Here is an 11,736-nt window from a genome sequence, read left to right as displayed (position 1 = left end):
TCTGCCTTCTGAATCACTGAGTGGAAATGCCTTCAGGGCCAGGTGGGGAGAGTTCTAGGCCCCCTGTCTGGATCCCGGCGTCCCTGGCTGGGCCTTGGGCAATTATTAATGTCACTGGCATGATTTATTTAGTTTTGACAAATTCTGCAGGAGATCGGATTCGACACAATCCCAGACCCGCCCCTCTTCCACGCCACCCTGGCATCCAGGGGAGCTTCGTGTGTCTCTAAGTGGAAGACACCTGGTGCAGGACTCACTCAGACACCTGTGGTGGGCCTTGGAGTTTTTTGACACAGAGCTGCAGGGGTCCCTACAGACCCTGGCAGAAGGATAGCCACTGCAGAGGGGGAGGCTTTCCACCTTAAGACCTGCTTTGAACTTGGCTCTTGGCCAACTTGGCCAACCACTTGGTTCTTGGGGGAAAACAGAGCAAAAAGTTATTTCCAGAAACATCACAAAGGCTGACTACAGCCTGCTTCTCGGGCTGAATTCTTGCTGCTGTCCTGGGACTGGCACAAAAGACTGCCCTATGGTCTCGCCTCCTCCTTTGTTCCGGGGTGGGGAGGTGGGGGGGTGGTCAATGAATTTCTTATCCTTTCATGACGTCCGATTTTAGCAAATTACTTCTAATTTAGTATCATAGTGCGTATTTTCCCTCTCGTTGAATGTCTTCGTGATCGTGTTAACAAACAAAACAAAACAACCAAATGGGACCCAAAACCTGCCCAAAGACCTGGCAGCGGCCTGCAGTTGAAGTGGCTCTGCTTGAGGCGGTCAGGGGCCCTCACCCAACACTGCTCCCAGAGCGTGGCCACATTCTGTACGGACACTGCTGTCCCTTCAGCACTTCCGGGCCAACAGGGAACATAGCTGAGGGCTCAGCAGGTGGCCGTGGGGGGAGAGGAGGAGACAGTGTGCATCAGGAACACGCTCTGGTATGTCTGAGCCAGCACTGTCCTCCTTGTTCTGCGTCGGAGAGAGATGCTACATGCCAAACTGTCCCCTTCACGTTTCTCTACTTTTGCACATGTTGCTCCCATCTTTACGCTGCTAATCCTTTCTTCTACCTGAAAGAATGCCTACTCATCTTTTAATACTTTAGGCAAGTGGGCAAACATTGGTTTTAAGGGGCAAGAAAAAAAATCTTGCCCTTTTTTGTATAAAGCACAGATATCCATACAGTTCTTAAACAGGTATACAACATGTGTGTGGTATTTAAGTTTAGTGTGGGAAGAAGCGATTGATTGAGATAAAAATGTCTAGAAAGTCCCTTTGGGCAGGGGTGGGGGAGTAGATAAAAAAAAGGTGAAGAAACATTGGCCCAAGACGACATTGTATCTGCACATATCTGAATTTCAGTCCTTATAATGCTTTATTGTCTCTATCCCCTACTAGATTATAAGATCTTGAGGGCAAGATCCAGATTTTATTCTTTTTAGTCCTGCCTGATATACAGTAAACACTTAAATACATGTTGAATACGTTAATGAACAAACCATATGAACGACTGTTCACAAACTCACGAGGAGATCTCTATCTGGGAAAACAACCCCTCATCCATGATTTGTCTCCAGTTTAGAGAGTAGAAATTCCGGGTACTAGAACCTCCCCTGTCAGCCCCCAAAATCCCTCTTTCTCTTTTTCCAAGGATGTTTTGGGTGTACAGCTGTCGACAAAGGAGTGTCCTCATGAAAGAGCTAAGTACTTTACATACATGGAGAGTTCCCAAGAAAAGTATGTGAACTAGTAACTTTCCTCCTTTCTTCTCCCTACCCTTTAAACCACTAGGTATTAAGTAGGGTCCCTTTAGGACATGGCTGCTTAGAAACATAGATTTTCAAGTCATTACCAACAGTACAGAGTCCCATCCCAAATCACTTTCCAGGTGGAAAAAAAAAAAAAAGCTGAGGTGCAAAGACGGACACCCTAACAGATACAACGTGTCCGAGAGAAAAGAGCAGAAACATTGCTATCAAATTGGATCTTCTGTGTCCCAAAGGCAGTGTTATTTTTGATAGGGTTTGATACAAAATACTTCTACAATTGAAAATGTATCATTCCTAGCACTGCCTTTACCCGCATTCTGTGGGAGGCAACATCAAAAAGCCCCCTGGTGCTCACTAAAGACTGCCCTGAGAAAATAAGGAATCGTCCTCTACCAGCCCACAGTAAACAGAAAGCCAGAGCAATATCTTCAAGGGTTTCTGAACAAGCAGTTGCTACTCGCTGCCAACAGCAATGGTCTCTCAAACGGGGTTGTGCGTTTGGCCTCAAATAAAGAGATTCTGTGCACTTGATGCAGAAGTGATATTCGAATAAAAACACAGCACTCATTGCACCGTCTTTCTTTCTTGGAGAAGCCAGGCTGGGGATGCACAGGTGTAAAACAATTAACCTTTTAATACAAACATGGAACATGGAGCTAGAATTGACCCAGGAAATAGTTGATTCCATTCCCCAGCCAAGATGTGAGAAGCCAGGGTAGCACGCTAGCTACTCTATTCACAGGAAGGGAAGAGCATCCCAGGCCATGCTAGGGCATCACACCACAGGCACGGCACTCACTCACCTCAGCCCACCTCAGCCTCGGGGCCCTCACACGTCTTACAGAGGAGCTGGCACAGCTCAAGAAAGCGCAGGTGGGAGGACATTCACCAGGGCTGGGGGATGGCTGTGCTAAGTGTGACAGGCCCTAGCTCTGCAGGGGGCACAGCTCCTCCGGACTGAAAAAGGAAGTGACAATACTCAGTAAGTCGCCCAAATGAAGCACAGATAATAGAAAAAAATCCACTCCTTTGTTCATCCAAACTTGAATATATCAGAGGCTATACTTAGCACTAGGAATATCATGGTGAAGTTTTTATATAGATTTAATTTAATATATATAAAATATAAGTATATATTTTACATATTTATATATAATTTATATTATATATCATACATATCATTTATATATATCATATATATGTATACATATATAGCAGAATATATATATAACGAAAACAAGGTCTTTGCCCTCAGGGTGCTTGGAGCCTAAGTGCACAGATAGAAAACAAACAGTAAACTAACAAATGAGGCCATTTTGATCAAGGATTGAACAATAAAGAAGAGAAGGTGTTCTGAGTGAGAATACCACAGCCCTGGGCTCAGAAGGAGCTTGGCTTGCAGCTTGTTTCCACCCTGCATTTCATGCAGTTGGCAGGCAGAGGCCCAGAGAGTCTGTCTCTTCTCCTGAGCTGATTTCCTTTGGGAAGAGGTCCACGTGGGTGAGCTCTCTCCATATACCTGGGGAGATGATGAATGTGGGAGATAGAGAGATGTTTCCAGCTAGAGCCCAGAACTCAGTGGCAGAGCAAATGTTCAAAACTGAGCTTTCTGCCTTCAACTCTATAGTGTGAAATAGTCTGCAAGTTCTTGAGAAAGAAGTAACAGAGTCATACAAAGTTCTTCTACGAAGGCCCACATTCCTAGCCTCTCTCTGCTCCTAACTTATACTTCAAACATTCAACATCTAAAAATCAGTGATTTGTTTCTATTTTCTCTCCCTCCCTCTCCAGCATCCTCTCATCTCTGCTCTGCATTCAACAAGAGTCAAGGCTTTGGTATAAGTCCTCCTTCCATCTTAACTCCCTACCCAGGGGGATAGTCACAAAAAGTGGCAGGCAGATGGGCCTGTTTTCGGGTCTGACTCTATTAAATAGTAACCTGGGGTTCTAAGAAGCCACTTTTCACCAGAGAGCCACCTGCTTCCTCCCCCAAAAGGACATGCAATTACTCTTACCTCGTATGGAGTATGCCTTCCATTGATTCCATAGGTTCCTAAATGGATGATGTCTAAATACAAGATTTCTCAATGCATCTTGTTTCCTCACTGTTTGATTTGTTTTCACAGTATCTCGAATGCCCTGTGTTATTCCTATATTAGTACATTTAAGGTCTGAACTTGAGCCAGTGTTTTTATTTCCTTCCATTTTGCTTAAAAATGAAATAAGGATGCCATTAAGAATACACTTGTTGTGCAACCATATTTGATATTCCTCTAAGAAATTTGAGGTCTATAATAGAAAGAATTATAGACATCAGCAAGTTTTTTTAAATATTGCATTTATATTATTCACAATATTTTTGCCAGGAAAGCTCCTTCTAATGAGGAGAGTCAGGAGATTACACAGAAGTAGTTACTGCCAAAAAGTTGACTGTTGCATGAAATAAAACTGCCAATTTACAGTTGACTTCCAGCAGTTATGTTGTGTTTCTACATTTGATACCTGATACTAAATATGTATTCCTTTGCAAGTGTGTAATAGCTGTATAGATGATGATGATTATAGAGGAGGTAAACATCAGGCAAAGAAGTACTGAATACCAGAGAGGTAATAGATTCATGTTCAAGTGTGAGTATAAAGATCCAAGAACAGAGCAAATCTTCTGTCTTCAAGGGACTATGTTGAATCAACATTCCAGATCACCACCATTAAGCACCGATGTGTCACGCAGACTCACTCTGAACCATCTAATGTTTGCCTTCCTTTAAACACTTGAACATTGATTTAGAGGTCAGCATAGAATAATCTAGTAGCAATCTGTGCATCGGCAGGAGGCTTTTCAAAAGGAAAGATAATATAAATGTAGGAACAGATTCAGGATTGGAATAAAAGCAGCTTGTTGAAACCAATCAGTATGAAGCTTGCTGGCTCCTCTGCAGCTTCATGTGACATCTCCAGTGAATGTTCCCCCCATGCCTCCATAGGAGCAGGCCTCCCCTAGCTGGCATGCTCGGGTAAAAAGTGCGCAAACAATCCCTACATCTATATTCTGGAAAACGACTCCCACATCAGGTACCTACTGGCCCCAAAACTCAGAGCCTGACTCGAGCTGACATTCAGGGCAATTACCTCAATCCTTCTTAGCCTCCATCTCTCCCCTCAGCCCCAAGGAACTTTAGACCTTCCCTGATCCATCAGTTTCCTCTCCTCTTGCTCTCCCGCCCATGGGTGCAGGCAAAGGTAGGCACAGGTCACCACAGTATATGCACAGACACACACATTTTGCATATATATATCTACATACAAAATACAGAATACTTATATTTCATAAGTGAAGCCTATAAATATCTAAATATATGTTCACCTCAAAGTATATTTTGGTATTCTATTAGTGTTGCATAATTATTTAAAATAGCTTGAGCTTTGGCGCCTGGGTGGCTCAGTTCGTTAAGTGACTGCCTTTGGCTCAGGTCATGATCCCGGAGTCCTGGGATCGAGTCCCACATCAGGCTCCCAGCTCAGTGGGGAGCCTGCTTCTCCCTCTGACTCTCTCCCCTCTCATGCTGTTTCTCTCTCCCTCACTCTCTAATAAATAAATAAATAAATCTTAAAAAAAAAAAAGCAGCTAATACCAGTCATGTCCTATTACGGATGTCAGGTGTTAGCGAAATCAGCAGTTCTGCAAACTTACTGCTTCTGCGCCTCGTTTCTTAGCTACTTTAATCTGTGGAGTCGTTCCCAGTATGTAGTGAGACCTTGACAAATCCAAAATCAAAAGAGATGGCATAGAGGAACAGCTGGACTTGGAGCTAGAATATCTAGATTCAAGTTTGGACTAATTCACTTCAAATATTCCTCAGCTATCATATGGGAGTAATATCGCCTGCTTGGCCTTGCTTTCCTCAGAGAGCTGTTGACAGTAGAAGTAGTAATAGTTTCAGTAGCAGCAACATTATCAGAATTGGCTTCCATAGCAAGAAGAGTGACAATAAGAAGGTAGAAACTACATTTATTATATAAGCAGTACATTGGAATGAATTCATTCGTTCATTCAATTGTACCAGGAACCATACAACTGGCTAGCTACACAGAATCACTGCCCAGGGAGTCACCATCTAGCTGGGGGACAAAACAGTGCATGACAGGGGGGAAACTGCTCAGACGCACAGATATACAAGGATGTTTTCTGCTTTCCTTCTCAGGGTGAAATGCTATAACATGACCCTCAGGGAAAGATAGCTAGTCCCTTCAAAGGATTTCTTTTTCCTGCCATTTCCTGGAACAAATGTCTTATCTTAGATAACTTTTTTCCTCTTCTGTTTACCTAGGTCCTCTTTTGACAACCCATTCATTGATGTACCTGCTAAGTACCAGGCACTTTGCTAAACCCCCAATTTCAGAGAAAACAGAATCCTTCCTCTCAAGTATTTTCCCCTTTGCCAGAAAAGCAATAAGAATTTACCAAAGGGACCACTTTGAAGATAGCTAAAAGCTCACTTTGAAATGAAGTATCAATATTGAGAGGCATAGTGTCATGCTATCTAAAACTTACCTTCAAATATTACAGCAAAAATTGCATGTGTACAGAGAGAGGGAACACAAATACAACCAAATGTTCAAAACAATTGAATTTTGAGGGTGTAAGTTCGTAATATTATTATTTCAACTCTTCTGTATGTTCAAAATATTTTGATAAAAAGTAGGAGCTAAAAACAAAACCTGGGGCGCCTGGGTGGCTCAGTCATTAAGCATCTGCCTTTGGCTCAGGTCATGGTCCTGGGATGGAGTCCCGAGTCTGCTCAGCGGGGAGCCTGCTCCTCCCTCTGCTTGTGCTCTGTCTCTCCTCTCTCTCTCTCTCAAATAAATTAATAAAATCTTAAAAAAAAAACAAAAAAGAACAAAACTTTTATTGGAATCAGATCACCATGAGTTGAGGTCTGCCTCCAAAACAGTCTGGCAGTCTGAAGTGAGAGAAGTTATTAACCTCCTTCGACCTCAGTTTTCTTATCCCTAAAATGAAAATAATCATTGTACATACCAGGATGGGCTGTTATGAGCATTAAATTGGGTTATACATGTCAAGCACTTAGCCGAGTCCTAACACTTAAGTAAAATAAATATTAGCTTCTATTATTTTATTTTAAAGTAATACTTCTGTGAAATGGTATGCAGTTAAGATGTAGAAACCAGAAACAAAAAGAAATTACAAAAAAGAATGAACAGAACAGACTAGATGTCCAGAAAGTCCTCTTAAAAATATGTTTAAAAATCTTTACCCAGCATTTTAACCACATGGCTGAGCTAATAAATAGCAAGCTGAAGGAAATCTGCAGATGTCAGAACAAAAGTAGAAAGTTTCCAGAGAGGGAAGCAAGCTCTAACTCAGGCACTTCTCTGAGGGAAGTGGCTAACCTCTGGTGGTTTTGATACTGAGTTTTAATGTCCCATGACTGTGGCAAACAGGAGGCAAAACTTGCAGCTTGCAGAATGCACAAGTTTGTATCAGAGACAAGTGAATGAAGTTAGGGCTTCCGTAAGGCAACGACAGCAGTAAGTGATCTCCAGGAAAGCCACGTTGGACAAAGTGAGATGGGGAAGTTACATGCTTAGTTCTGAATGGAGACCACAGTCACACAAATTTAGAATTAGAAGTTATATCCCTGGGGAGTCAAAAAACCACAAGCTGAATTTTATTTGAAAATGGGCTCATGTTGGTAGTATCTTCTAATACCTGGCAGACACAAACGCAATCCTACATGAACGAAGGTACTTTAAACCCACACTTCAAAGAATTCCTAGGCAGAACAACCCAGGGACATGAACTCATAATCAAAATTCGTGGAACACACAAGGACCAAATTAACACAAGGAGAGTCGACCTAATCAACAAAGTACAGAACGAGATTCACAAAACTATGTGCTTGTTAAAATGAGTTTAATACATTTTAAAAGTAAATAAAAGAGGTTATTAAAGTATGGCAATGGAATAAGACACTTCAGAAGGCCAAATTGTGACCTCTAGAAGTAAAAAAATTAAATTAAATTAAATTAAAAATTAAATTAGAGATTAAATAGCAGGATAGGACACAGCATAAAAATTACTTAATGAATCGGAATATAGATTTGAAGAACTTACCCAGAATTTAATATAGACAGTTAAAGGGGTAGAAAGTATATAATATCATATGGCAAGAGAAAAAAGAATAGAATAGAAGAAACATTCAAAGAGAAATAACTGAAAATTTTCCAGGTTTTATAAGACTGGTCCTCAGATTCAGCAGCAATGTGTCTTATGCAAAAACAAGTGGAAATAAACCCACATTATATTGTAACTGCTGAACACAAGAGAAAGAGAGTATCTTAAAAACAGGCAGGGGAAAAAAGACTAATGAGATAAAAGGAAATTATAAAAACAATGAAAGATAACAGTCACAATGGAAGCCAGAGGAGAATGGCATTGTATTTTCAAATGGCTCAGAAAAAATAACAAAGAATTACAAAAACAAGAAAACTGTATCTCAAAAAAAAAAAATCAGAGGAGAAAAGAAAACCAAAAGACTGAGTATTTACTACTATCAGAAACTCCAAAGAAATTTCCAAAGGAGGAACACCAGTAAGAAGAGAAATGATCTCAGAAGGGAGGTCTAAGATGCAAGAAGAAATTGTGAGCTTCAAAAATGATAAACAGGGAGTAAATGTAAACAAACATCAACCTTATATTTTAATAATCGGGAAAAAAGTCTACTTTTTAAGGCTTTTAAAAAAGCAAAGTAAAACTAAAATACCACATTGGCATAACACTAGCAGATTATTAACATGAGTGCTTTTTAGGAGAAAAGTAATGATGTTAATGTTAGATTTCGCTAAATTAAAAAAAGAACTTCAGAATTTTTAAATTCTAAGTTCTCCACTAAAGGAAGAGAATTGCAATATATAACTTCCTCACCTCCTGGAGTTTTTAAAAAATTTTGAAGAAATTTATATTAGGATCAATGGTCTAACAATAACTAAAACACTCCTGAAGGGAAAAAAAAAAAAGATTGGAGGTATCTGTCCTTCCAAATATTGACTTGTTGTAAAATAAAACTAGAGTAATTTAGGCACTAAACTAGGTATTGACACAGGAATAAACAAACAAACAAACAAAGACAATGTCTTTAAATACTAAAAGAGAAATATTTTCAAACTCGATTAAATAAAAACAAAACCCAGTACATGTCATTTCAACATCATATTGGAACGTCTAATAATAACATTTAACACTTAATAGGTATACCATGTGGCAAGCACTGTTCTAAGCACTTTACATGAATTTATTTAATCCACGCAAAGTCCTACGAGGTAGGTGTACTGTTATCCATTTTTGTGGATGAGAAAACTCAGGTTATATAGCTTGTCCACAGTTATATAGCAAGTTAGTAGCAGAGGTGGTTGACCCAGACCAGCCTGATTCCAGAATCTATGCTCTTAACCACCATACTATTCTTTCCCAGCAAGCAAAATAGAAAAAGGAAATTTAAAACAAGGATTGTAAAGGAAGAAACAAAACTGTCTCAAATGATGATTGTCTACATAGTAAACCCCAAAGAATGTACAGATAACATATTAGAAATATTAAGAGTTTAGCAAGATGGATGGACATAAAATCAATATATAAAATCCCATTGTATTTCTTTTTTAAAAATTTTTTATTGTTATGTTAATCACCATACATCATTGGTTTTTGATGTAGTGTTCCATGATTCATTGTTTGTGCATAACACCCAGTGCTCCATGCAGAACGTGCCCTCTTTAATACCCATCACCAGGCTAACCCATCCCCCACCCCCCTCCCCTCTAAAACCCTCAGTTTGTTTTTCAGAGTCCATCACCTCTCATGGTTCGTCTGTCTCCCCCTCCGATTTCTCCCATTGTATTTCAATAAATCAGTAGAGGTTAGAAAAGCCTACTTTTAAAACAATATCATTTAAAATAGCAACACAAAATAAGATGCTCAGTAATAAATCTAACAAAAGTTGTACAATGACTTTATTCAGAAAATATTTTTAAATGTTTAAAATATTAAAGAGGTAAATAAAGAGATATACTGTGCTCATGGACAGAAATAAACAATATTATCTTTCCAAAATATTCTATAGATTCAAATACAGTTGCCAGAAAAATTCTAACAGTGTATTTTGTGGAACTTGCCAACCTGATTCTAAAATGTATATAGCAGTGGTGAGTGCTGTGAATTGTGCAAGACTATTGAATCACAGGTCTGTACCTCTGAAACAAATAATGCAATATATGTTAAGAAAAAAAAAGCAGAAGATAGCAGGAGGGGAAGAATGAAGGGGGGGAGACTGGAGGGGGAGATGAACCATGAGAGATGATGGACTCTGAGAAACAAACTGAGGGTTCTAGAGGGAAGGGGGGGAGGGGGAATGGGTTAGCCTGGTGATGGGTATTAAAGAGGGCACGTTCTGCATGGAGCACTAGGTGTTATGCACAAGCAATGAATCATGGAACACTACGTCAAAAACTAATGATGTAATGTATGGTGATTAACATAACAATAAAAAATTTAAAGAAAAAAATTAAAAATAAAATTAAAAATAAACAAACAAATAAATAAATAAAATGTATATAGCAGATCAATGGGCTGAGAATAACTGAAACTCCCCTGAAGGAAAAAATAAGATTAGAGATATTTTTTCTTATGAATATTGGTTTATTATAAGGCTAGAATAATTTAGGCACCAACATACTAACACATGGATAGACAAATAAACCAAGGAATTAGAATAGAAAGCCCAGAAATAGACCATGCATATATAAAAACCTACTATAAAGTAGAGCTATAACACAACTAAAGAGGCAAAAAAAAAAATAAAATAAAGGGACTGAAAAGTTAAGCTGGAACAACTGTTACTTACATAGGGGAAAATGGATTCAAATACCACTTTGTCATTGATAAAAAAATCTATCCTGTGTGGATCAAAGACTTAAATATGAAAGGAACAACTTTTAGGGAAAAAAAAATCAGGAAATACCTTTATGGCATAAGAAAGAATTTCTTTTAAACAACTCAAAAAGTGCAAACTATAAAGAAAAGATAAATGAATTCAACTACACTTAAAGGACTTTTATTCAGGAAAACACACACACATACACACACAAACACACACACACACACAATAATGGTGGTAAAAGACATGTGACATTCTGTGAGAAGATATTTGCACCATGTATAATTGTTAAAAGGTTAAAATCCAGAATATATAAGAAACTCATACCAAAAAAATAAGAAAAAGACAATCTTTTATAAAAATGGTTAAAGTACATCAACAGACATTTCACAGAAAAGGAAACACAAGTGGCCGTTAAAAGATATTCAAATTCAGTATTAATCAAGAGAAAGCAAGAAAGCCCCCCAGTGATATGCCATTTTATTCTCATGGAATTGATAAAAATCTGAAAGTATTGACTAAGATATAAGCCAAAAGAAATTCTGAGACACTGTTAGTGAGTTTCAATTGGTGCAATTTGAGACATATTTAGGCGTTATCTTGTAAAGTTGAACATAAGCATTTCTCATGACCTTGCAATTCTACATGAGTTTACATCTTAGGGAAATTCACAGATGTCCACCAACAGATACGTCTAAAAATGTCCATAGGAGTATTACTTGTGATATCAAAAAAACAGAAAAACAACCCAATTGTCCAAGTAGAATAGAGTGGGGAAAAAAATCATGTGTCATGGACATTGCAATGGAATACTATACAGCAGTAAAAATAGATGAACTAAACCCACAGTCATCGAAACAGATGAATCTCAAGAGTTACATTGAGAGAAGAAAGCTAGACATATAAGAACATATGTAGTATAACCCCATTTATACAAACGTCAAAAGTAAAATTAAATAATACATTTCTTAGGGAAACATACCTCTGTGGTAAAAAGCATTTTAAAAAGCAAGCCAATA

Source organism: Eumetopias jubatus, unplaced genomic scaffold (assembly GCF_037043125.1).
Source record: "Eumetopias jubatus isolate StellerSeaLion01/CBP00866 unplaced genomic scaffold, mEumJub1_p1.0 scaffold_3, whole genome shotgun sequence".
In the NCBI taxonomy this organism is placed as follows: Eukaryota; Metazoa; Chordata; class Mammalia; order Carnivora; family Otariidae; genus Eumetopias; species Eumetopias jubatus.
The sequence above is the reverse complement of the archived record's forward strand: the minus strand, read 5'-3'. Positions refer to the sequence as shown.